The following is a 27,466-nucleotide window of genomic DNA, read 5'->3' as shown; positions in this document are numbered from 1 at the left end:
GACCTGCTGTGTTTGACCAGCGTCCAGTCGCCCTAGTATTCTACCCCTCATAACGTCATCAATATGTGTTGTTTGAGACATTTTCAACACACAGTCACCATTAGCACGTCTGAAAACGTCTGCACACTTACACGCTACACTGTACTCCGACATGCACCAACACACCTCTGCGTATGTGGACTGCTACCGGCGCCACCGTGCGACGACCGCAGGTAAAATGCACCGCACGGTCATATCCTGAGGTGATTTACACCCGCAAACCGCCCACCAGATCGTTGTTTCACCATGTATCAGCATTATCCTTAATTTATGAGCACGTTTGTATTTGGGATAGCCGGTGAAACGTGGCAGCCAATGTTCTCGCAATTTTGTAGCTCTGCAAAATCTAAAACTCGCCTAACTGAGGACATTATCAAGGTAGCATAGATGATGTGAACTGTGAGTGACTACTTTTTCGTCCGGACTGACGTATTCAGTTTTTAAATTTTGGAATGGGACAATGGACAAAACTATCTCACAAGTAAATTAAAAGTAGTCCCCCTTCCTCAGCTATGCCCAAGATTTTAGTGATGTTTCCAGTAGTAATCAAGCGATTACCGGAAATCTAAATCTCCTTCAAAATATTCGTAATTAAGAAACCTTTCCGAGCTCCCGCCATGTTGGAAGTTAGGCTGAAAAGAACAAAAGTTCTGAGTTATCCCACCCTGCCATGGTTGGTAGGGAATGCGAGTTGTAGAAAACAAAAAAAGTGCAGCATTGGTCTTGCAAGTCATCGACTGTACTCTGTTACAAACACTTATTCATAAACATACACACTCGGAATTCCTGTTTTTCTCTGTGACATGTCACCTCAAGAACAAATTAAAAATAATCAAGTGAAACTATATGGTTCCAGAGACCTTTCAAGTCTCCAACAACTATGATGTATATATCCAGACTGAAGCGACAAATGAAAATTTGTACCAAGGTGGGGATTGGAACCCCCGCCACCTGTTGACTAGGCAGATGCGCTAACCACTACGCTCCGCCAGCACGGTCGCTTTCCACAGTTGCACTGACTAACCTAGCACGCCTGCCTCCTCAATACTAATTTCCATTCTCTCCTCAGCCCACTTGCTATTCCGCTAAACTCAAACAGCACTGAAGACGCCCTCTAACTGTACTGGAGTAGGTTCTCAGCATTCAATGAAACGGGTGATCCTGCCTGAAATCCAGGCATGGGTTCTTTAATCAAATGAAACTAGTCCATGCAGTTGTGCAAAACCAGTGTGCCAGGGTGTCGTAGTGGTTGGTGCACCTGCGTACGGAGTAGGAGACCTGGGTTCGAGTCCTGGCCTGGGTACAAATTTTCATTCGTCACTACAGTCTGTATCATATACATCATAAATTAAAAATAGCTATAATCACCTACTTTCGTCCAAGCTTTTAGGGAGGTATCCCTTAGGCGTAAGACGGATGTAGAGCTGGTATGTGGGTAAAATAACACTTGCCGGGAAAAAGTTTATAATACTGATCCAGAATTCACCCTTGTTAATGAACAGAACTTCTCATCGCAGAAAACGCTGAAAACCTTGAGGGCGGTGCACCAGCCAGCAGCTATCACATGTCTGTGCACGCACTTCTCTTGCAAGCTGTGTCCCGAGTGCTTCGCTGCATTATTACATTTGAGTGAGTGAGAGGATATGCCTTTAGTGACTAGTTTAATGCAACACAATATGATGCCCACGATAAATCAGCGCGTGTTGATTGTCGAGTAGTATGCGAAGCACAGTTCGTGAAAAACGTGTGCAGAACAATATCCGCAAGAGATTAAGACAGAAAATGTTTTGGGAAAACCTCTAGAAAACTCTGCAACGCAAAACGTGCGGCAAAATGTCGCGAAACGGACTCTGTAGCGAATAAAAACCCTAACTATTCGAAAAGACTTAGAACACCAGAAAACATTGCAACGGTGAAGGAGAACCTGCAACAAAATCTGACCAAATCTCAGCGCCGGTTATCTATGCAATTAGGATCTGAGAGACTGTTATGTCGAAACTTTATCAAACACGGCCTGCATCTTTATTCTTACAAATTTTCTGCCGTGCGTAAGTTAAAGCCTCTAGACTAACTTTCGCGTTCTGAGCTCTGCCGATGATTTCTGAGTGAGTAGAATCTGGAGCCTCAATTTTTTTGAATTATTTCTTTAGGTGAGTGTGGTGTGCGTACTGCAAGACCTTCGGTACACACACCATCAGATTATTTGTCTCGTCGCTCTAACGAAGTAGGCGAGTGTCAGCAATATGTCTCGTGGTCTTATCGTGGCGTGTTTATCTTCTGCCGTTAGGTCAGACGATAGAAATGCCACTTGCACGCTTAGAGTAGCAGATTGACGGTGACCAACTTTAAACAGAACTTGATTAATTTTCACACACATTTATTAATATAATAAAAGCATAGACATTACGTAACTTGATTCTGGATGCTGTTTACAATTGACACTCTGAAGTTCCTTTGGTCTTGGTACATTAATCTTATTCTCACATGTCTCTGATACTTGACAAAGTGTCTATTCATTTATCTTCATGGCTATGTACAGGAATATGGTAATCTTATTAGGCGCAGACTGAAACTTGACTATAGACTGGTACAGACTAATGCAGACTGGTACAGACTGGTGCAGACTAATGCAGACTGACTAATCGGAGGTCTGTACACTCGTTATAATACCTCGCATGTTCAGGTATCACTGCGCGAGTGTGATCCGCGAGGACAAAAGGTTCTACATTAGCAGCAATCTCATTGACTGCGTTACATATTAATACGCGGATCGGCGGAAGCAGAATTTGGTCCGTCTCTAAGGCAGCGCCATCTCGTAGTGCGGAGACGGACGAGCACTGCGCCTGCGCTGTTATGCTTAGCGGGGCGCGCTCTTGTGGGAAAGTTGTGTACGCGCTGACTATGCGGAACTATGTACACAACAGTGAGGCTTGCTTCAGTTTGTCATGGAACGTGAACTCAAAGAACATGCACCATTGTGCATCAGTTAATCACCATCAGCACTCTGTAGCGCAGCTAAATAATCTCAAGGTTGGTGTTTGGTGTGCCACGTCTGGTGTCCTCATAGTAACACGATTATTTCACCAAACTTAATCCTAATTGGTATGTCTAGAAACTGTATGATCTGTATGTGGTTCAAGTCATAGAAGACGAACGATTGTATGATTGCTTTCAGCAAATGGGAGCAACAGCACATTCTGCCTTGACAACGTTGTCACTAGTGCATGAGGTGTTCGTTGAGGAAAGAACATACAACTGTGGTAGTGCAGTCTGTTGACCACCTCGATCGCCTGATCTGTCTCCTACGGTTTTTACCTGCTGTGCAAACTGAATGGTAGGGTCCAGAGTTCAAGTCTCGGTCCGGCACACAGTTTTAATCTGCCAGGAAGTTTCGTATCAGCGCACACTCCGCTGCAGAGTGAAAATCTCATTCTGAATGGTAGGGCGTTCTCAAATAATCCTTATATACCGGAAGAACTGCAGCAGAACATAAAAAACGCTATTGCTTCTGTCCTTCAGGCAGAGCTGCTAAGCGTGTATCACAGCTTGATAAATCGTGCACAGCGCTACACTTACGTTAACGGTGACCATTTCCACCATTTTTTGCAATGATCATTAACAAGGGTCAATCTCGTGCCAGCCTTATTTTAAATATTTTCCACCCCAATTTTATGTTGCTCATCCTGTGTATTCCGCAAAGAGAGATGAATACTACAGTACAAGCTCACTGTAATCTGGGTAAAAAGACCTGACCTCTTAAACTGTCTGCAGTCTCGAACAGCCCCCTTGCCTACAATGTTAAGGAATGAAACTGTAAACTTCACTTACTCAATTAAGAAATGTGTATGCATGTGGGCCTGAAGATGGTCACGACATGAAAGGGATTAAATGAAACTACGTGGTTCCAGAGACTTGTTCAAGTGAGCCGTGTGTGGCTCCCGATGGTGAGCTTGGTAGGTTGGCATCGTGTAATAGGGATTGTGGCGTCTCGTTTTCTTCTTGTGTTTACTGGCACCATTACGTTTGCTAGCTTTGTCTGTCCGCGAGTGGCAGCAGCAGCGATTATCAATATCTAGTACCGTGGTACTATCTTTGGAAGAATGTCAAGTGTTTTCTGGGAAGGTAGTGTGTCGGGAAGTTCGGTTGGGACAGAGCAGCAGTTAGGTCCGGCAAGTGTGGGGTCATGCCGGGACTGCTGGCAGCACGCAGGCACTGCGAGATAGAGGGGCTGCAGTTGTGAGGGCCACAACCTTGTTGTCCACCGGACCCAGGACGTTTGAGTTGAATAAACATTAACTAGTGCAATCTCCACTATTTTGATAACACGCCATTTGTTCGCGTTTTGCTGCTCGCAGGGTCGCTAATACGAAGAGCAACGAGTGGAGTGTTTGGACTTGGTGAGATTAGTTAGCCGTCCTCCGCTTCTTATTATTAATCATTGACTTTCTTGTGTTTGTTGGTGAAGTTCAACCAGCGGTACTTTTCTGCCTTGTGGCCGCTAGCGCCCCAAATGGTTCAAATGGCTCTGAGCACTATGCGACTTAACTTCTGAGGTCATCAGTCGCCTAGAACTTAGAACTAATTAAACCTAACTAACCTAAGGACATCACACACATCCATGCCCGAGGCAGGATTCGAACCTGCGACCGTAGCGGTCGCTCGGTTCCAGACTGTAGTGCCTAGAACCGCACGACCACTCCGGCCGGCGCTAGCGCCCCAGTTGCCTGCCCTGGAGGTTAGCGTATTTTTGCGGCAGTGTACCTTTCCTAAACCGTGCCGCTGCTGTCCGGTAAGGCAAGTAGTTCGACAGTCTCCTTGACTGTGGTCTGGATACGTTGTTTCTTTTGGACTACTTTGGTCGTAGTGCTTCCTCCTGCTTCTGGATGTTCTAAACATCTGTCTCGTGCAACGTGAACTGACACTGGTACAAAATCACTTGTGACATGACGGGATTTCCGTCGATGTCGACGCACACTATTTGTAGGACGAACACAGTCACTGTTAGAGAGAGTGGCACTGGGTGGAGTGGCATGAACTACGAGGGCAGTTCAATAAGTAATGCAACACATCTTTTTTCTCGGCCAATTTTGGTTGAAAAAACCGGAAATTTCTTGTGGAATATTTTCAAACATTCCCGCTTCGTCTCGTATAGTTTCATTGACTTCCGACAGGTGGCAGCGCTGTACGGAGCTGTTAAAATGGTGTCTGTAATGGATGTGCGTTGCAAACAACGGGCAGTGATCGAGTTTCTTTTGGCGGAAAACCAGGGCATCTCAGATATTCATAGGCGCTTGCAGAATGTCTACGGTGATCTGGCAGTGGACAAAAGCACGGTGAGTCGTTGGGCAAAGCGTGTGTCATCATCGCCGCAAGGTCAAGCAAGACTGTCTGATCTCCCGCGTGCGGGCCGGCCGTGCACAGCTGTGACTCCTGCAATGGCGGAGCGTGCGAACACACTCATTCGAGATGATCGACGGATCACCATCAAACAACTCAGTGCTCAACTTGACATCTCTGTTGGTAGTGCTGTCACAATTGTTCACCAGTTGGGATATTCAAAGGTTTGTTCCCGCTGGGTCCCTCGTTGTCTAACCGAACACCATAAAGAGCAAAGGAGAACCATCTGTGCGGAATTGCTTGCTCGTCATGTGGCTGAGGGTGACAATTTCTTGTCAAAGATTGTTACAGGCGATGAAACATGGGTTCATCACTTCGAACCTGAAACAAAACGGCAATCAATGGAGTGGCGCCACACCCACTCCCCTACCAATAAAAAGTTTAAAGCCATACCCTCAGCCGGTAAAGTCATGGTTACAGTCTTCTGGGACGCTGAAGGGGTTATTCTGTTCGATGTCCTTCCCCATGGTCAAACGATCAACCTTGAAGTGTATTGTGCTACTCTTCAGAAATTGAAGAAACGACTTCAGCGTGTTCGTAGGCACAAAAATCTGAACGAACTTCTCCTTCTTCATGACAACGCAAGACCTCACACAAGTCTTCGCACCTGAGAGGAGCTCACAAAACTTCAGTGGACTGTTCTTCCTCATGCACCCTGCAGCCCCGATCTCGCACCGTCGGATTTCCATATGTTTGGCCCAATGAAGGACGCAATCCGTGGGAGGCACTACGCGGATGATGAAGAAGTTATTGATGCAGTACGACGTTGGCTCCGACATCGAACAGTGGAATGGTACCGTGCAGGCATACAGGCCCTCATTTCAAGGTGGCGTAAGGCCGTAGCATTGAATGGAGATTACGTTGAAAAATAGTGTTGTGTAGCTAAAAGATTGGGGAATAACCTGGTGTATTTCAATGCTGAATAAAACAACCCCTGTTTCAGAAAAAAAATGTGTTGCATTACTTATTGAACTGCCCTCGTATATGAATTTCCATGGGCGAAGTTTCACGAGCCGGAGTATCCTTGGTTCGATTCCGATTCCAGCGCGAAGCAAAGGGCCTGGAGTGGTTTTGGGTGTCTGTGCTGAGCTTTTTCTGGCAAACACTCTGAACATGTCCTTTTTTATTACAGAAAAAGCAAATAGCCTGGCGGGATGGGCAAATCTCACGCGAATGTCTAGTAGCACACTGCGGGCATGATTTCACTGCATGTGCTTGCTGGCACGGTACACGTGGCTGAGAGCCAGGCGGCTTTGGCGCGGCCGGGCGCGAGGACTGTTTACTGTTCCGTGCAGCTCGCCCGGCGGGCCGGTTAACCTGACACACGGGTGGCGAAGTTTCAAAGGATTCCTGGGCAAAGTCAAGTGTGTCCTGCCGATCCAATATGTCCATCACTTGTTGAAGGGAGGGATTGACTAGCTTCAAAATCTGTTCCCTTATATGAACATCAGAAACGTTCTGTGCAATGGCATCACGTACCATAGTATCTGAATAAGGGAGTCCACATTGACACTCGAAAGCACAATCCCTAGTTAGGCCTTGCAAGGTTGCAACCCACTCCCTATTAGTCTGACCTGCCGTACGTTTTGTACGAAAGAAGGTATACCTTTTTGCAACTACATTGACTGATTCTTTGAAATATGCATCTAATGCAGACAAAAGTTCGTCGTAGGACACAGTTGCTACGTCGCGTCGGGGAAATAATTTGACTATCACACGGTACGTTTGGACGCCGACGGACGAAAGGAGATATGGGTGCCACTCATTACCTTGAATTCTGTAGGCGGCGAGATGGAATCCAAATTGGCGTGACCACTCCGTCCAGCTTTCCAGTGCCGCATCAAAAGGACGAAAAGGTGGTGCAACTGTGTGTTGTGGCTGCGTGAGCGGTGGAGCGGCGGCTGCCGCATCGTTTTGCATTGCTCGTTGACCCTGGATGAGCTGTCCAAGGGCATCCAGTAAGGCCTGTGTCTGCTGATTCTGTAAGTGATAACATTCGGACAGTACATCTGAAGATTGTGGCGAAGCCATTACACAAGTAAATCAAGGCAGTATAGTTACGAACGCGGCGTGGCCTCGTCGCCACTTGTTGTGGATTGGCAAGACAGCCAATCCACTAGGAGGAAGCCGAAAGGCATGCGTTTAAGCTCACGCAGGCTGGCGTGAGGTCTGGAACAGGACACGGAAATGAGACTAGTAAAAAACGTACGTAGCTTCTGGAATACTTAACTTGAATCCATAATTGGTGAACATTGCTCTTGACGGTACATGTTTTACAGCATCAATAGTGACTGGTAATGGCGCCTTGCTAGGTCATAGCAAATGACGTAGCTGAAGGCTATGCTAACTATCGTCTCGGCAAATGAGAGCGTAATTTGTCAGTGAACCATCGCTAGCAAAGTCGGCTGTACAACTGGGGCGAGTGCTAGGAAGTCTCTCTAGACCTGCCGTGTGGCGGCGCTCGGTCTGCAATCACTGATAGTGGCGACACGCGGGTCCGACGTATACTAACGGACCGCGGCCGATTTAAAGGCTACCACCTAGCAAGTGTGGTGTCTGGCGGTGGCACCACAACATCGGATTCTGAAGATTCAGTACTGTCCGCCAGTTCCGCCTTGCCTAGGTTATTCCATTGTTGTATTGGTTATCAAATGTTAGGTAGATTTTGCAAGAGTGTTTGTCTGCGTTCAAACTGTCACTAGTTTGAGTTGCCATCCAGTTAAGTGAATACAACTCTTGGCTGCCTGTCTTATTGGTTACGGAGCTGAGCAACCTTCCCAGGCCGATCCTTGGAGCACTGTCTGAGGCCCACTTCTCTCTTGATTTGGTCAGATTGTGATGATTGTCAATAAGGCCTTCAGCCGTGAATGCATTTTGTCTTAAGAATTTTAATTAGATATTGTCTCTTAATATGATTATCCTTTTTTATAATATTTTAGTAAGAATTTGCTATCTAGGCCTTCAGCCGTCACATTTTTTTTTTTTTTTTGAGTTATTGCTATTGGGGCCTTCAGCCGACAACTAATTTGAATTTCTGGTCAATAAGGCCTGCAGCCGTGAACGCAATTTGTCTAAAGAATTTTTATTTAGGTATTGTCTTAACACTCAAATTTGATAATTGTTCCTTATTGTCAACCTTATATGCAATTATTTCCAAATAAAGTGTATGTGACTTTAAAAAAAACTGAGTAACCAACGGTAACTGAGTAAGGCCCCGTCCACACAGAAATCTGCCTTTCCCTAAGTACCACGTCTCATCAAGTGTAAAACATCTATTATGTATATTTGCAGACTAGCAGCGAATGAAAGCTTGTACCACGCCCGTGATTCAAACGTGGGTCTCCTGCTCGTTAGGCAGAAGAGTAACCACTTCGCCACCCTGGCACAGTGGCTTTGCATAACTGTTCAGACTCCCCTAGCATGCCTCCCTCCTCAGTCCAAATTCCCATTCACACCTCAGCCCAAATTCTGTTCCCCCAGCATTGAGGTGTGATTGGACTGAGGTGGGAGGTGTGCTAGATAGAGTACTCCTTGTTGTCGTTCAAAGCAGGTGTACCAGTAGTAGTATTTAGTGCATCTGTCTAGTGAGCAGAAGACCCGGATACGAATTCTGGCTTTGAAACATTCATTCGTCGTTTCAGTCTGCATATATACCTCATTCATGTATAAAACTTGAAAAGGTCTCTGGAACCATGTAGTTTCATCTGATTAAAGCACCTATGCCTGGATTTCAGGTGGGAACCTACGTTTGGTTCGATGCTTAGGCGCTATTCCAAAATACACACATCGAAAAAAGATTTGCATCACCCCAGTTCCCAAAACTCCTGAAGATAGATTTTGATAGTGGATATAGTATCACAGACACAGTCCCTATAACTGGTCAGAGATGTCACTAAACCCGCCCAAAGATGAAAACAACCATGCATGAGCAGTGCCTACTACACGGAGGGGGTCCGACAGCCAATCAGTTCCAGTCATTCCACCCAGAAGGAAGTACATGGCTCGTGCTGCCTGTAGTTCAACCATGCCTAGACCGTCAATACCGCGGTTCGATCGCGTCCGCATTGTTGCCTTGTGCCAGGAAGGAAGTGTCCAGGCGTCTCGGAGTGAACCAAAGCGATGTTGTTCGGACATGGAGGAGATAAAGAGAGACAGGAACTATCGATGACATGCCTCGCTCAGGCCGCCCAAGGGCTACCACTGCAGTGAATGACCACTACCTACGGATTATGGCTGGGAGGAACCCTGACAGCAACACCATCATGTTGAATAATGCTTTTCGTGCAGCCACAGGACGTCGTGTTACGACTCATACTGTGGGTGATAGGCTGCATGATGCGCAACTTCACTCCCGACGTCCATGGTGAGGTCCATGTTTGCAACCACAACACCATGCAGCGCGGTACAGATGGGCCCAACAACATGCCAAATGAACCACTCAGGATTGGCACCACGTTCTCTTCACTGATAAGTGCCGCATATACCTTCAACCAGACAATCGTCGGAGACGTGTTTGGAGGCAACCCGGTCAGGCTGAACGCCTTAGACACACTATCCAGCGAGTGCAGCAAGGTGGAGGTTCCCTGCTGTTTTGGGGTGGCATTATGTGGGGCCGACGTACGCCGCTGGTGGTCATGGAAGGCGCCGTAACGGCTGTACGATACAGATTGAAAAGGGCTGTTTATGGACGACGTTACCCACCAACCACTCTGAGGATCGACGCCGAATCGGCTTCGAGGAGTGGGACAATCTGGACCAACAGTGCCTTGATGAACTTGTGGATAGTATGCCACGGCGAATACAGGCATGCATCAATGCAAGATGACGTGCTACTGGGTATTAGAGGTACCGGTGTGTACAGCAATCTGGACCACCACCTCTGAAGGTCTCACTGTATGGTGGTACAACATGCAATGTTTGGTTTTCATGAGCAATAAAAAGGGCAGAAATGATGTTTATATTGATCTCTATTCCAATTTGCTGTACAGGATCCGGAATTCTCGGAACCAAGGTAATGCAAAACGTTTTTTTGGTGTGTGTAGTTGGAGAGCCTTTTATGCTGTCCGAGTTTAGTGGAAATACAAAGAGGGCTTTGGCGTCAATCGGAATTAGTACTGAGGAGGGAGGCATGATAGGGTAGTCTGTGCAGCTATGCAAACCATCGTGCCAGGGTGATGCAGTGGTTAACGCAACCGGCCAGTGAACAGGACACATAGATTCGAATGCTGGCCCTGGCACAGGTTTTCAGCCGTCGCTTCAGTCTGCGTATAAACGAAAGAGGCTGTTACAGATACGAATAATTTTTATTAATGCAAAAATCCTTTGAGCACTCTTTAAACTTCGGATATATGATTATTCAGTAGCGACAAAAAGTGAAACTGATGATCTTTGCTTTTCTAGACAGAATATTAAAAATGTAAAGTCTGAAATTCTCTTAAAGGAGAAATGATCGGGCTTGGCGAGCCAACAATGACTGGCTTCGGCTACCCACGTCGTACGATTTATTAGCGCGCCGTATCCGTTTTACGCATACGCCTTGGACGTAACTGCAAGACCGACCACACTGCCGCTCTGGAAGGCAGAAACGCAATCTCAGATGTCTAGCTGGTTGCCGCTCGCCTTGGTCCTAGGCGCTCGTTGTTGACTTCGGGCTCGAACGAACGTACGAGGGCTGTGCGGAAAGTAAGTTCCGATCGGTCACGCAATGAAAACTACTGTGAAAATCAAAAATGTTTTATTTGTAATAGTTAGCTACAGTTTATAGCTGCTTGTCTACATAGTCAATCCTGAGAAAAATAGGGGTAAGTTAAAGGGAAAGACGGGTACTATACAATATGTACAAGAACCAAGAGAAACTAATAAGACTAGAAGGCCAAGAACGAAGTGCCAAGATTAAAAAGCATAAAGACAGGGATATTGTCTTCCGCTCCTACTGTTCAATCTATACGTCGAATAAGAAATGAGGGATAAAAGAAGGGTTCAAGATTGGAATAAAAATTCAAGGTGAAAAGATATTAATGATAAGATTCTCTAATGACATTGCTATCCTCAGTGAAACTGAAGAAGTGGTACAGGAATTGCTGAATGGAATGAACAGTCCAACGAGTACAGAAAATTAATTGAGAGAAAATCGAAGAAAGACAAAAGTAATGCGAATCTGATGTTAAGTTTCTCGGTGTTAAGGAATTCTGCTACCTAGGCAGCAAAATAACTCATGAGGGAAGGAGCAACGAGGACATAAAAAACAGACTAGCATGGCCAAGGAAGTCTACTTATATCAAACATACGTCTCAATTTGAGGAAGACATTTCTGAGAAGGTACGGTTGGAGCACAGCATTGTATGGTAGTGAATCATGGACTGCGCGGAAACCAGAAAAGAAGAGAATCGAAGCATTTGAGATGTGGCGCTGCAGCAGAATAATGAAAATTAAGTGGACTGGTAAAGTACAGAATGAAGATTTTCTCTGGAGAATCGACGAGGAAAGGAATGTGTGCAAAACACTAACAAGAAGAAGGAACAGATTGTTAAGACACCAGGGAATAACTTTCATGGCACTAGAGGGAACTGTTCAAAAATGGTCCAAATGGCTCTGAGCACTATGGGACTTAACATCTGAGATCATCAGTCCCCTAGAACTTAGAACTACTTAAACTTAACTAACCTAAGGATATCACACACATCCATGCCCGAGGCAGGATTCGAACCTGCGACCGTAGCAGTGGGGCGGTTCCGGACTGAAGTGCATGGAACCGCTCGGCCACTGCGGCCGGCAAGCTATACCTCTGCTGCAAACATTACCGACTCAAGCCCTCACCAGTAGGAAACTTGTTTGTTGACAAATCTCAGTGTATACCAAATATAGGGCAATCAAATATCTGTCTCGTAATGATTTTTGTACACAGAACCATAATTTATCACCACAGCATTAAAGGATACCACGAAAGTCACAACTTTCCAGAAATAGTAATGTCAGTGGTAAGCAGAAGATTGATCAAACACGAGGGACAAATATTGACTGACAGAACAATGATGGGGAGCAATAGAGAGATAGGAAAGGTGTGGGAGGGGGAAGAGGGGAAGGAGGCCGAAGGCTCCCTTAACCTAAGCCAGCGAGAATTTCCAAGGCTTGGTTTACTGTAGGCATTGTCCCGGTATTTTGTTAAACGTGAGAAGAATGCTTGAGGCATGCGGACACGGAGATATGTGGACAGCATTTGTCGGTACCACCTTTGCTTGGTAGTTTTGGCACCGACCCTTCGGGAAGAGGGAAGCTACTGGTGTCCACAAATCTCCACTTTCAAGCCTTCATATCTGCGTATTTTCTAACAGTGCAGCCAGTTATCATGTGGTAGGTAGGTAGGTGGTAAGTTCCTATGGGACCAAACTGTTGAGATCATCGGTCCCTATGCTTACACACTGCTTAATCTAACTTAAACTAACTTACGCTAAGGACAACACACACAGCTATGCCCGAGGGAGGACTCGAACCCCAGACGGGGGGAGCCGCAATTATCATGTGCTAATGTGCTACATCACACTGTAATATCGCACTAAAATTATGCCATTTCTCTTCGAATGTGAGCCAGAAATCACACTAAGATTGCACCACTCGTCGTCGAATGCAAGCTGGAAACTGCACCAAAATTACGCCATTTCTCTTCGAATGCGCCCTGGACTGCAAATGAAACAGATGAAAACATGTTTTGTAGTGCTCTGTCCACGATAACAAGAAACCAGTGCCGAATCCTGAAATGACGGTTAGCCGCACTACGATCAGCTCAGAGAAGGGACGCAGCTGTCTGTTCTCGACTGCACGTACACTGATGTGCCGCCATCCCATGTGGCACTATGAAAGTAACGTTGTTCACAGCAGCCTGCAGCAGTTCGGCATTTTTCTTTGAAACTGTGCGCAGTCCATTGTGCAAGCATATAGTGTGAGGGCTTTCTGAGGAGCTGTTCTTGTAATGGCACTTGCGTGGACTGTTAACACGTCAACAAAAGTTCGCTTCCAGCTGTCACAACCTTCTTTTTTCATTTTGTTTTATTCCTCGCATTGCAAAAACATTTATTACAAAATTTAAACATAAACAGTTCAGTTTATGTATGTAAAATTAATACATTCAATTTAGTTTCGATTATTACCTCTGTAAGCCAAAAGGCTATAGGCCACCACACCGTAGCTGACTGATAAAATATTGCACGAGTTGCCACTATTTCCCAACACCACCAAAAGAATGATACGTACTCCGTGTTAATTTGCTCTCTGAAATCCATTGTCCCAAGTGACTTATGAAAAATTTATTAATGACGTCACAGGACAGAGTGGATAAAGAAAACATTGTAATTAGAGAGGTAATTGCAGTTAAAAAGAGGGTGTGGATTAACTGAAATTACTGGCGACAAGAAGGTAATTTAAGTGATATTTAGTGCTATACCACCATACAGCACACCTTCAGAGCTGGCGGTCCAGATTGACATACACACCGGTACCTCTAATACCCAGTAGTACGACATGTTGCATTGATGCATGCCTGTATTCGTCGTGGCATACTATCCACAAGTTCATCAAGGCACTGTTCGCCCAGATTGTCCCACTCAAGGGCGATTCGGCGTACATCCCTCAGAGTGGTTGGTGGGTCACGTCGTCCATAAACAGCCCTTTTCAATGTATCCCAGGCATGTTCGATAGGGTTCATGTCTGCAGAACATGCTGGCCACTCTAGCCAAAAATGGCTCTGAGCGCTATGGGACTTAACTGCTGTGGTCATCAGCCCCCTAGAACTTAGAACTACTTAAACCTAACTAACCTAAGGACATCACACACATCCATGCCAGAGGCGGGATTCGAACCTGCAACCGGAGCGGTCGCGCGGTTCCAGACTGTAGCGCCTAGAACAGCTCGGCCACTCTGGCCGGCGCCACTCTAGTCAAGCGATGTCGCGGCGCCTTCCAGGACTATCAACAACGTACGTCGGCCCCACATAACGCCATCCCAAAACAGCAGGGAACCTGCACCTTGCTGCACTCGCTGGATAGTGTGTCTAAGGCGTTCAGCCTGACCGGGTTGCCTCCAAACACGTCTCCCACGATTGTCTGGTTGAACGCATATGGGACACTCATCGGCGAAGGGAACGTGATGCCAATCCTGAGCGGTCGATTAGGCATGTTGTTGGGCCCATCTGCCTGTGGCTGCACGAAAAGCAATATTCAACATGGTGGCGTTGCTACCAGGGTTCCTCCGAGACATAATCCGTAGGTAGAGGTCATCCACTGCAGTAGTAGCGTTTGGCTGGCCTGAGCGAGGCATCTCATTGACTTTTCCTGTATCTCCTCCATGTTCGAACAACATCGCTTTGGTTCACTACGAGACGCCTGGACACTTCCCTTGTTGAGAGCCATTCCTGGCACCATATCAGGCCAGGGTCACCAGTTTGTTGCTATTTACGTTCATTAAAGACTCACTTCAACTAGATTTTTCAATTTATTTTCTTATCGCACACACCAAGAAACTTTAATTATAGCCTACGTGGAATAATAAACTTCTTTTTTTTATTTTATTCCAAAGAATATGCCAACAATATCACGGAAAACACATTAAAAATACAAATAGCAATTTTTCAAGTTACCACAATTTCGTATGGCATGAGTATCAATGCTACTATGGTATAACATGCAGATGTAAACAAATAGGAATAAGCCTTAAATACATACATATTTAGATTTTGATCAGCATGTAAATAAGTGTTGCTACACCTGTATGTCCAGATTCCTCAATCATCTGTGATAATTTCGTGAGACTGACACGTATTTTACAGACTACCAGTTATTGCATAAGTGTTCGAAGTGGAAGCAGTTTTCCGCAGTTGCAGTGTGGAATACTGCTGTGATTTACTGTAATTCGACGGGGTAACACTGTGCTCTTAATATTTAAAATGAAAGAATTGTCTCAGAGAATCATTTATAAGCCACATTCCGGAATACGATATAGCAGTGCCAATGTTGCTTAGAAGCACGATGCATCGTACTTCTTGATGACAGAGGTACTGTAATATCGTATTTATCCGCCGACACCAGGCAGCGATTTTAACTAAAATGTCATCCCCTCTGTACGGGAATTAAGTAATGTGTGCGAGTGCAGATTGTCACGCATGAACGACGACATACGGAAGTTTGGCCGTGCACGGATAACACAAGGCGTTTCAGGTGGCCGTTCGGGTAAAGCGAGAAATGCGTCTTCGTAACCCTGTCCGGCAAAAATTTTCATTGTTGCCATTTTGTTATATAGATGACTACAGGTACATTTCATGTATTTTAAGTCATACGTTCCAAAGTATTAAATATAATCATTATTGCATAAACGTATGCTACTAAGAATTTTGTAGTGTAATGTCGTTTGACTGGTGCAAGTCTTTCGATTTGACGCCACTTCGTCGACTTTCGCGTCGATGGAGTGAAATGATGATGATTCGGACAACATAACACCCAGTCCCTGAGAAGAGAAAACCTCCGACCCAGCCAGGAATCGAACCCGGGCCCTTAGGTTTGACATTCTGTCGCGCTGACCACTCAGCATCCGGGGGCGGACAAGAAATTGAACCTGAGGAATTAGGTTTTTGTTTTGTTTTAAATTTCTTTATTATGGGACCTGCAGCACATATTATGTCACAGTAGGATATTATCCAGAGAGTTAGTAGATGGTATGTTGCCCGAGGGTTTATTTTCATATATAAGCTTATTTCGTCTTTATTGCCTTCATCTGTACATGTCCTGACGTTGTAGATGGACATATGTCAACTTTCAGTGAACTATTACTGCTGTTCATATTTGTTGGATATAATATTATATCAGTAACGTTTTAAAGTTTTCGATGATTTGATGTTACGCGTATATTATAGTACGTTTTCTAATGTTCTGACAGTTGTAGAAAACAACTAGTTGTCAAACTTGAATTTTTACAACTGTCAAAATAATAAAAATGTATTTTAATATAAGTGCAACGTCAAACCATCGAATAATTTTTAAACATTACTGAAGAAATATATCCAACAAATATGGACAAAAATGGTTCAAATGGCTCTGAGCACTATGGGACTTAACTTCTCAGGTCATCAGTCCCCTAGAATTACTTAAACCTAAATAACCTAAGGACATCACACACATCCATGCCCGAGGCAGGATTCGAACCTGCGACTGTAGCGGTCGCGCGGTTCCAAACGGTAGCGCCTAGAACCGCTCGGCCACTACAGGCCGGCCAAATATGGACAGCAGTAATAGTTCACTGAAAGTTGACATATGTCCATCTACAACACCAGGACGTTTAGTGCTGAAGGCAATAAAGCCGAAATAAGCTTATATATTAAAATAAAATGTCAAGCAGCTAAGTGTCTCTCTGCATTTGTTTTAAATGTTCAGTATGATGACATGCATCGATGCATATAACGCTGGTTCAGGCATATTCTGAAGCCAAACAATGCTCACTGCTTTTTTATATGTTAGAAAAGATAGATTATTACGTGAAAAATTTAATTTTTTCATATCAGACGCCATCATGTCGTGCTCTTGCTTCAGAAGCAAAACAAGCATGGGGATTGGTGTTTACGCAACGCGATGTTCACACAGCTCTTGACTGACGTGTTTGGGGGGAGGACGCGCAAAGTATCGGCCAGCATGTGGGGGAGGGGACAAGGTACCCAACCCTTCGGACCAGGTATATACTTCCGTAAACAGTTTGTGTCCGCAAATCGCCGGTGTCCGCGAATCGTGTCCCCATATCTACGGAGACCCTAGACAGCTGTTGCGCAAACGGATGTCCTTGACCGATTTAAACCATCATTATTTATAATTCTTTGTCGGTTCAAAAAATAATCAACTAGATGTATTACATTTACGTTGTGGCAAGTTAAATAATATAGACGATTATCTTAATGATATTTATTTATTAAGTTACTTTTTGCCGACCGCTTTGGGCGAGCGGTTCTAGGCGCTTCAGTCCGGAACTGCTCTGCTGCTGTGGTCGCAGGTTCAAATCCTGCCTCGGGCATGAATGTGTGTCATGTCCTTAGGTTTGTTAGGTTTAAGTAGTTCTAAGTCTAGGGGACTGATTACCTCAGATGTTACGTCCCATAGTGCTTAGACCCATTTGAACTTACTTTTTTAAGTTTCCTCTCGACCGAAAGATACGAATCGATTTGATTTCTTCTTTTCCTTTTTTTATCTTCCTAAGTCGCATCTTTTCCGCAATACTGCGTCTTGAAACAGCTGGCCGGGTTTGAGTATGATTCGCTGTGCTATCGATATTGGTACTGACAAGATAACTAAACAGGGAATATTTTAAGTTTGAAGTCGGATAAGAAATTACAAAAGAAAATTCTTTTCCTATGATATAATTTAAAATTAGCAATTCACTGATCTTTCCCCTTTACTTGCACTGTGAAACATTGTTTCCTGCCAAATTTCAGGATACTAGGTCAACACCCTACAGGTTTTAATCAGCAAATTTGCGAATATCAAATGTGACATAAATGGTAGTATGTTTTGATTGCATTGACTTAGAATCTTACTTTTTTCACACCGTCAAGAGGCTATACACTTTAGTATGTGATATAAATTTCAACTTGATACGTCTACCCGTTTCTGAGACGATGGGTTCTTAACAGACGGATAGACAGACAGTCGGACAAAAAATGACAAATTTTTATTTTCGTGTGATATACACTACTGGCCATTAAAATTGCTACATCAAGAAGAAATGCAGATGATAAACGGGTATTCATTGGACAAATATATTATACTAGAACTGACATGTGATTACATTTTCACGCAATTTGGGTGCATAGATCCTGAGAAATCAGTACCCAGAACAACCACTTCTGGCCGTAATAACGGCCTCGATACGCCTGGGCATTGAGTCAAACAGAGCTTTGATGGCATGTACAGGTACAGCTGCCCATGCAGCTTCAACACGATACCATAGTTCATCAAAAGTAGTGACTGGCGTATCGTGACGAGCCAGTTGCTCGGCCACCATTGACCAGACGTTTTCAGTTGGTGAGAGATCTGGAGAATGTGCTGGCCAGGACAGCAGTCGAACATTTTCTGTATCCAGAAAGGCCCGTATAGGACCTGCAACATGCGGTCGTGCATTATCCTGCTGAAATGTAGGGTTTCGCAGGGATTGAATGAAGGGTAGAGCCACGGCTCGTAACACATGTGAAAAGTAACGTCCACTGTTCAAAGTGCCGTCAATGCGAACAAGAGGTGACCGAGACGTGTAACCAATGGCACCCCATAGCATGACGCTGGGTGATACGCCAGTATGGCGATGACGAATACACGCTTCCAATGCGCGTTCACCGCGATGTCGCCAAACACGGAAGCGACCATCATGATGCTGGAAACAGAACCTGGATTCATCCGAAAAAATGACGTTTTGCCTTCGTGCACCCAGGTTCGTCGTTGAGTACACCATCGCAGGCGCTCCTGTCTGTGATGCAGCGTGAAGGGTAACCGCAGCCATGCTCTCCGAGCTGATAGTCCATGCTGCTGCAAACGTCGTCGAACTGTTCGTGCAGATGGTTGTTGTCTTGCAAACGTCCCCATGTGCTGTCTCAGGGATGGAGACGTGGCTGCACGATCCGTTACAGCCATGCGGATAAGATGCCTGTCATCTAGACTGCTAGTGATACGAGGCCGTTGGGACCCAGCACGGCGTTCCGTATTACCCTCCTGAACCCACCGATTCCATATTCTGCTAACAGTCATTGGATCTCGACCAACGAGAGCAGCAATGTCGCGATACGATAAACCGCAATCGCGATAGGCTACAATCCGACCTTTAACAAAGTCGGAAACGTGATGGTACGTATTTCTCCTTCTTACACGAGGCATCACAACAACGTTTCACCAGGCAATGCCGGTCAACTGCTGTTTGTGTATGAGAAATCGGTTGAAAACTTTCCTCATGTCAGCACGTTGTAGGTGTCGCCACCGGCGCCAGGCTTGTGTGAATGTTCTGAAAAGCTAATAAATTGCGTATCACAGCATCTTGTTCCTGTCGGTTAAATTTCGCGTCTTTAGCACGTCATCTTCGTGGTGTAGACATTTTACTGGCCATTGGTGTATTTACAAATTCACAATTTTTGAATTTTTTCCTTCTCTTGTACTGTGAAACCTTGCCCCGTAATCGTAATCCAGACCAACGGGTGTGGTGAGTGACTTTGCAAGTGTCAAAATATCTGGCGTAAATGGCCATGTCTATGACCGCGTTTACTTAGAAGCTTACATTTATTACACAACCAAGGGACCATGCGCCTTAATGTCTTGTACCGTGAATCCTTGCTTCTTGCCAAATGTCGTGGTTCTTGGTCAATGGAGGGTATCCTATAGGTTTTGATGCCTGAGTTTTCGAGTATCAAAATACGTGACATAAACGGCCTTGTCGTTTGATTGCATAGTCGTAGAAGACTCAGAAAGTGGCATAAATATCAACTTGTTACATATACCCGTTCCTGAGAAAAAGAGTTTTTAAGTCAAAAAGATATACGGACAGATAGAAAACAGAGCGATCGTATGAGGGTGAAATATCCCCTTAGAAAATTTATGAATGACAGTGCTGGTAAACCTATTACGTTATTTGATTTTCAAACAGCTGAGCAAAACTGAAGGTACTCAGACATTTCTCTCTTTACTTATTCTGATCAACAGTAAACTGACATACTTTTTTTTTTTTTTTTTTTTTTTTTTTAGCGCAGCGCAGTCTGACTTTCGCTACAAAAGAATGGCGCTGACTAACAATAACCTACACCTTTCATGGATCACTTACCTCACAAAAATCTTCGATACTCAAACTGCTGTAATACAGCGTGCGCCAATACTGCCAGCTAAATAAAAGATTCTAACTACTGATAGGCATAGTTAGCAAATGAAATATATCAGTTCACGACATCCGGTCTTACAAATTTCGTTTTTCTGGCGGACACACGTCCAGATCGACCGCTCTCAAAACTCTGCCATCTCTCTCCCCACATCCACCACTGCTGGCGGTTCACCTCCAACTGCACAACGCTACGCACTGTTCACATCCAACTGCCTACAATAGAGAATATTCCAACAATGCAAACCAGCCACAGACTGCACACAGCACAGTCAGTGATTTTCATACACAGCGCTTCTTGGCGTTACCAACATAAAAACCTAAACAGCCTACTTACAAGGGTTCCGTTTATCCCGATTGAGGCACGTACGCTAAAAAAGTGGATTCGAATTTTTTCCGCATACCCTATTGTACAGTGGTTTGCGGAGTTTTTATGTGCATTATAGTGTTACATATCGTGTATTATCAAAATGTTCGTAGATGTTGAGAAAGTAAATAACCTTCGTTGAACTAACATTATGTGGTCATCGTTCATAAGGAGATAAACGTTATATTAGGAGATAAATGTTAATTATCTTGCTATGGCTGCCTCTTTGTCTAGGGTGTCGGTTCCTGTTTAGGCTTTCCAATAAATCGGCCCAAGATTTTTTGTTTGAGTAAAAGTCGCTGGAATATTGTTGCTTTTTTACATCACCAGTATTTATTAATAAATTCTTGACACTTTCTACAACATCAGTTGTTAAGTAAATGCATTGTGCAACATTTCAACGCAACACAAAGAATCTGATAGATACATTGACGAATCTCGACAACAACTGATACTATCACGGCGCGTCTGGCGCCTAAAATTTCTATAAGTACTGTATTCACAGCTTCCAGATCCCATAGAACAGGATGTAGTTGAAATGAATTTTATTATCACCAACTGCGACATGGTCGTGTATACAGTGATCCAATACTGTCAAATGTTTTTTTTTATTGTTCCAGTCTTTGATCACAATATCAATTCTTTAGATAATGACCGGTTTCAGTCCGTAATGACCCATCCTCAGATCTTTTTTACACCATGTCCTAAAGTGATAAGGCCTTAATGGCATCTTCAGAACATATAAATATAATGAGCACAGCATCGTCACATATATGTAAAATAAGGTGTAGAATGGGCCATATCGTCCACACAGCCATTATTGCAATAATGGCTGTGTGGACGATATGGCCTATTCTACACCTTATTGCAATAATGGCTGTGTGGACGATATGGCCCATTCTACACCTTATTCTACATATATGTGACGATGCTGTGCTCATTATTTTTATATGTTCTGAAGATGCCATTAAGGCCTTACCACTTTATGACTGTCTTAAATGAAATAACTTTTCAGATACAATTCACATAATATTTTCTGGAAATAATTATTTATATAAAAATTTATGAGATTTATGCACTTAATAATTAATAACGTAGGTTGCAAATTTTGAAAGTAAAAAACTACCAGCTTCCTGTCTTTGTGTATTTGCCGACTGAATTATCCCTAACAACATTAGAAATATTAAAAATGAAAACAGAAATTTTGTTTACATGAAAACTAAAGCATAATAATATTATTTTCACCATAAAATGGTTTCTGATTCATTTACGTTAACAGTTGCGATTATTAATTTTCGTGGTTCAAGATCGATATTGATAAATGAATGGATAGGAAAAATAATTTTATATTATAGAAAAATAGAATTTTGGTGATCAGGTAGATGCAAAATGATCTTTAGATGTGAAATATATAATTTAAGTATAAAAATTAACTCATGTCAGGCCGAAATTTATACGGAATAGTACATTTCAATTGAAGTACGAAAGTTATGAGGAGGCAAGATTCATTACAGCAAGTAGGTGTAGTAGACGCAATATTGGCCAGTTGCAAGAGAACTGCTTAACATATTCTGCCTCGTAGCGTGTTTATGTCGGTGGAAATACCCCCGGTTCGTCGTGTGGGTGCAGCCCTGCAAGTGATATAGCGAGCATCGACCCTGGCCTAAGGCGGTGCCTCCGGTGGCGATAGCGCTGGGCGTGACTCAGGGGGGAGCCCCCAGCCGTGTGTCCGGCGTAGCCACGGCACAGACTGGGCTGGACTGCCCACTGATCGATGTCTAGTGGACGGCGGCCGCGCCGTTATCTCACGCAAGTGCAGCGCCGTGACGTCAGCTGGCGCCAGTGAAGGCCGGTCATCGCCGCAGTCGCCAGTCGCTGGTTGCTGGCGCCAAGGCCGCTGTTCGTCCGTCCGTATGCAAATGACGCGCCTGCCGCATCTCATCTTACATCCGGCTTCCCCAGGCTTGTTTGCGGTTTATGTCGAATGCATGAACGAAGCGGAAACGAGACTCCCTGAAAATTTACGCAAGGGTCTAGGTCCGGTACACAGTTTTAATCTACCAAGAAGTTTCATATCAGAGCACACTCAGCTGCAGAGAAAAAAATCCATTCTGGAAACATCCCCCCTGCCATATCCCCACAATATCCGCTCTTCCAGGAGAACTAGTCTTGCAAGTTTCGCAGAAGATCTTCTGTGAAATTTAGAAGGTAGGAGACGAGGTGCTGGCATAAGGTAACCGGTGAGGACAGGTCGTTTGTCGTAATGGGGTAGCTCAGCCAGTAGAACACTTGCCGCGAAAGGTAAAGGTCCTGAGTTCGAGTCTCGGACTGGCACACAGTTTTAATCTGCTAGGAAGTTTTATCAGCACTCACTGCGCGTTCTCTCTCTCTCTCTCTCTCTCTCTCTCTCTCTCTCTCCGCCCGAACAAGCCTTGGAAGGCCCAACGGTACCGACCGGCCGCCGTGTCATCTTCAGCCCATAGGCGTCACTGGATACGAATACAGAGGCGCATCTGGTTAGCACACAGCTCTCCCGGCCGTATGTCAGTTACTGATACTGAATAGCTTCTTTTTGTAGAGGTAGCAGACAACAACTGTAAACTTTCACAAGATCATTGGAGATCTTGAAGAGCTCACAAAAAAGTCAACTGGCTCATTTTTGTAATGTATGTCAACCAGAATTTCATTACTAAAATGATATATGGATTTTCCTCTGTAGTCCTGAAACCAAACCTGATACATAATTAAACTTATCTACTCAGAAAAGGGGGTCGTATTTTACTAGAACATTCTCCCCATAAAATTTTGAAAAGACTGGATGGAGTGAACTGAATCTGTATCCATAGATAATCTGTTTACCTTAATTTATAAAGGTGAATATTACTACACTTACTGTACATTGCAACTCGTGAGGAAATGTGAACTGAGTTGTGGAATGATTACAAAGACAACATTCCATGGAGAACCATTAGTCAGCTCAATAATTTAGAGTTCTATTAAAAATGCTATTCAAACTCATATAAATTACTGCTTCACAACAATTTAATTATTTTGCAATTTCTTTAATGTTTATGTGCTCAAATGTTATGGTTCCTTAGAATAAACTTAGTAACTCAATTGTTTGCTCTAGATCCTGAATTTTCAGTCACTGTTGTGAATTGAACATTAAACTTATCATATTTTTTTAAATGTATTGTCATTGCTGTAATAGTTCCTGCCCAGCAACCTGATCTAATCTGGGATGTTGTTTTCATTTATCATTTCATAATGCATAAGCTTACTGTGCTCTCGTTCACTTGAGCAAGTAGAAGAACCAGTCATATTTTAAACTTTATCTATGCAAAGACAAATTTTGAACTTGAAGTCGTCTTCAATTAGCTTAATACAGTTATCTCTTGTCATTTGTTTTAATGCAGCAATTGTATTTCATGTTACTATCAGTAGCTGATTATTTAAGTGCTAACAGTATAGAGACTGAAGAATGTAAAGGTGTTATAATATGTGCATAATACTAGAGTAACCAGCCACAGACTGTGGGATGAAAGACAGCAGCTATATATATCTAAAAAGTAGATGACAAATCAGCAATAAATATCTAATGGTTTTAAACTAACCAAAAATGGGTGAAAGTCTCAAACTCACTAAAATGTAGTCGTATTTCCCATTATCTGAAAGAAAATAATGTTACATTTTTGTGCTTGGAATCTCTTTCTTTGAATATATTATTGTTTGCTTTTTATATAAGAGAGTGGAAATTTTTGCTACAATAATGAAGTTTCAGTTCTTCAGAAAACCTTCAACACAAAATTTGTTGTCTTCAGAATCAATATACATTGTTTGTAAATGTATTTGTAAGGTAGTTAAATTTTTCAACTCTAGCATCTATTTCATGCATTTCTTCCATTATTCTTGCACTGCATTCTTTCTAAACATTGTGACTGACACTTTTAATTCTAATTCTTGTGCTTGACCAAGGTCTCTATAGGACTGCAGAAGACCAATGTATAATTTGGGTTTTTCTCTTCTTACAGAAATTTCTTCATCCTTTCCCTCCTTCTATCATACCATTTTTCTCAGATCTTTAGTATTCTTTTTTCATGGCTCACTCATTAATGAGTACAATTTTTCTGTATTCATCTCCTGTCACTGAGCTCTGTCAACAACTACATAGTTATTTCCCTAGGTCTCAAATCTCCTTCTCCTTTAATGTCATATCTGTCTAATCATTGTTGAGTTCTTCTATTTTTTACTCTTTCTGCCCATTGTGTTCTGTGGTCTTCTAGTCATTCCATTCATGTAGTTCTCAGTACATGGTCTACAAATGTTGCCATTTCCAATTATATTACTTCTGATATTGTTCCCTTGCTTTGGTAGCATCCTAAATTTGCTTCTTGATTTCTTCTTTAACCTTCTCATACACACATAAAAAAAAGTTTGGCGTCACCCCGGTTCCGATAACTCATGAAGATAGGCATTGACTGTGGATATTGTATCACAGACACAGTCCCTTTGACTGTTCAGAGATGTCACTAAACCCACCCAAAAATATAAACAACCATGCATGAACAGTGCGTTAGTCAGAGGGGGTCCGAAAGATGATCAGTTCCGGTCATTCCACCAGAAAGGAGGTACATGGCTTGTGTTGTCTGTAATTCAACCATGCCTAGATGGTCAATACTTCAGTTCAACCATGTCTGCATTGTTACTTTGTGCCAGGAAGGGCTCTCAACAAGGGAAGTGTCCAGGCATCAGGCAGTGAACCTAAGCAATGTTGTCTAGACATGGCCGAGATACAGAGAGAGACAGGAACTGTTCATGACATGCCTCGCTTAGTCCACCCAAGTGCTACTACTGCAGTCAATTATCACTACCTACGGATCATGACTGGAGAAACCCTGACAGCAATGTCACCATATTGAATAATGCTTTTCATGTTATGGCTCAAACTGTGTGCAATAGGCTGCATGATGTGCAGCTCCACTACCGACGTTCATGGTGAGATCCATCTTTGCAACCACAACACCATTCAGTGCAGTAGAGATGAGCCCAACAACATGCCAAATGAACCACTCAGGATTGGCACCATGTTCTCTTCACTGATGAGTGTCGCATATGCCTTCTACCAGACAATCGTTGGAGACAAGTTTGGAGGCAACTCAGTCAGACCGAACGCCTTACACACATTGTCCAGCGTGTGCAGCAAGGTGGAGGTTCCCTGATGTTTTGGGGTGGCATTATGCGGGGCTGACATATGCTGTTGGTGGTTGTGGGAGGTGCCGTAGCAGCTGTATGATATTTGAATGCCATCCTCTGATTGATAGTACAACCATATCGGCAGCATATTGGTGAGGCATTCGTCTTCATGTACGACAACTGGTGCACCGATCGTGCATGTCTTGTGAATGACTTCCTTCAGGATAACGACATCGCTTGACTAGAGTGGCCAGCATGTTCTCCAGACATGAACCCTATTGAACATGCCTGGGATAGATTGAAAAGTGCTGTTTATGGACTACGTGACCCATCAACCACTCTGAGGGATCTGTGCCAAATCACTGTTGAGGAGTGGAATAATCTGGACCAACAGTGCCTTGATGAACTTGTGGATAGTATGCTACAATGAATACAGACATGCATAAATGCAAGAGGATGTGCTACTGAGTATTAGAGGTACCGGTGCGTACAGAAATCTGGACCACCACCTCTGAAGGTCTTGCTGTATGGTGGTACAAGATGCAATGTGTGGTTTTCATGAGCAATAAAAAGGGCGGAAATGATGTTTATGTTGATCTTTATTCCAGTTTTCTGTACAGGTTCCAGAACCGAGGAGATGGAAAACTTTTTTTGGTGTGTGTATTACCCAGGAGATTTTTCTGTGATTGTTTTTGATTATGTTTTTCTTGAGTTATCTCAGCAACATTGGCTTTCTGTCTCAGCTTTATGTCTGTTGACATATTCATTTTGTTTTGTATCATTCTTGTTTCTTTTTGTTATGATCTGTCATCCTGCTATTCATTGATTTTTCATCCCCAGCTGTGTTTTGTCTCTTGGTGAAGCTGCAGGCAGTTTTTAGCTCTCTCATTCTGACTCTTTTGCTCAATTTGTCAAGTTCTTTTTTCACATATGCTTTTACTTACTGTAATTAATCTAGGCAATGACATTTTATCACAGTTCCTTTTTGCAGCAGTTGTCAGGCACATATTCTCTTGTGTTTCAGTGGATACATACAATTTTGTCAGTCTGACCAAATACACCTCTTCATGTGTTTCACAATGCAAACAGAGAACATTGCTTTATTTCTTATCGTAAACAAAAAAAATTTTAAAGTGTAATTTTAAGAGTGCATTTGTTAGTTTGAACCCAAATTAGTCTAGTATGATATTTGAAGTAACAGTATTTGTTAAAAGGGATAGCCACACACAAGGAATAACCAGAAATATAGCAGTGCAGCTGCATGGCTTTAGGAGACAGACAGTGCAGTGCAGACCAGTACACAAATTGGGGCAAGTTGGACATATCCATAATATTTTTGCAAATCAGCCTCAAAGTGATTACTGTACTGTACCGTATTAGTACTGTTTACTAAATGGCTTCCTCTCAGTTGATAATAATAGCAGCACCAGAAGATTGGAGAGGATTTATAAACCACATCTTCAACTTTTCTATTAGAAATGAAAACAAAAAAATCAACTGTTTTTGTAGTTTAATATCAAAAAATTCATTTCCATATATTCATGAAAATAGCTGTGAAATTATGAAACATTCATCTAAAGAAGTATGCATAATGAA

The 27,466-nt window shown here is 43.4% G+C and overlaps 1 protein-coding gene across 1 annotated transcript in view; it reads left to right on the top strand.

Moving 5' to 3' along the window:
- The window catches only part of LOC126251675 (uncharacterized protein PF3D7_1120000-like), a 293,336-nt gene that overhangs the window by 263,823 nt on the left and 2,047 nt on the right, over positions 1 to 27,466 (top strand). The gene's annotated exons all lie outside the window — the stretch shown is intronic.

The sequence above is a fragment of the Schistocerca nitens genome, chromosome 4 (assembly GCF_023898315.1).
Source record: "Schistocerca nitens isolate TAMUIC-IGC-003100 chromosome 4, iqSchNite1.1, whole genome shotgun sequence".
Classification (NCBI taxonomy): Eukaryota; Metazoa; Arthropoda; class Insecta; order Orthoptera; family Acrididae; genus Schistocerca; species Schistocerca nitens.
This window is presented reverse-complemented; position numbering and strand designations above follow the sequence as displayed.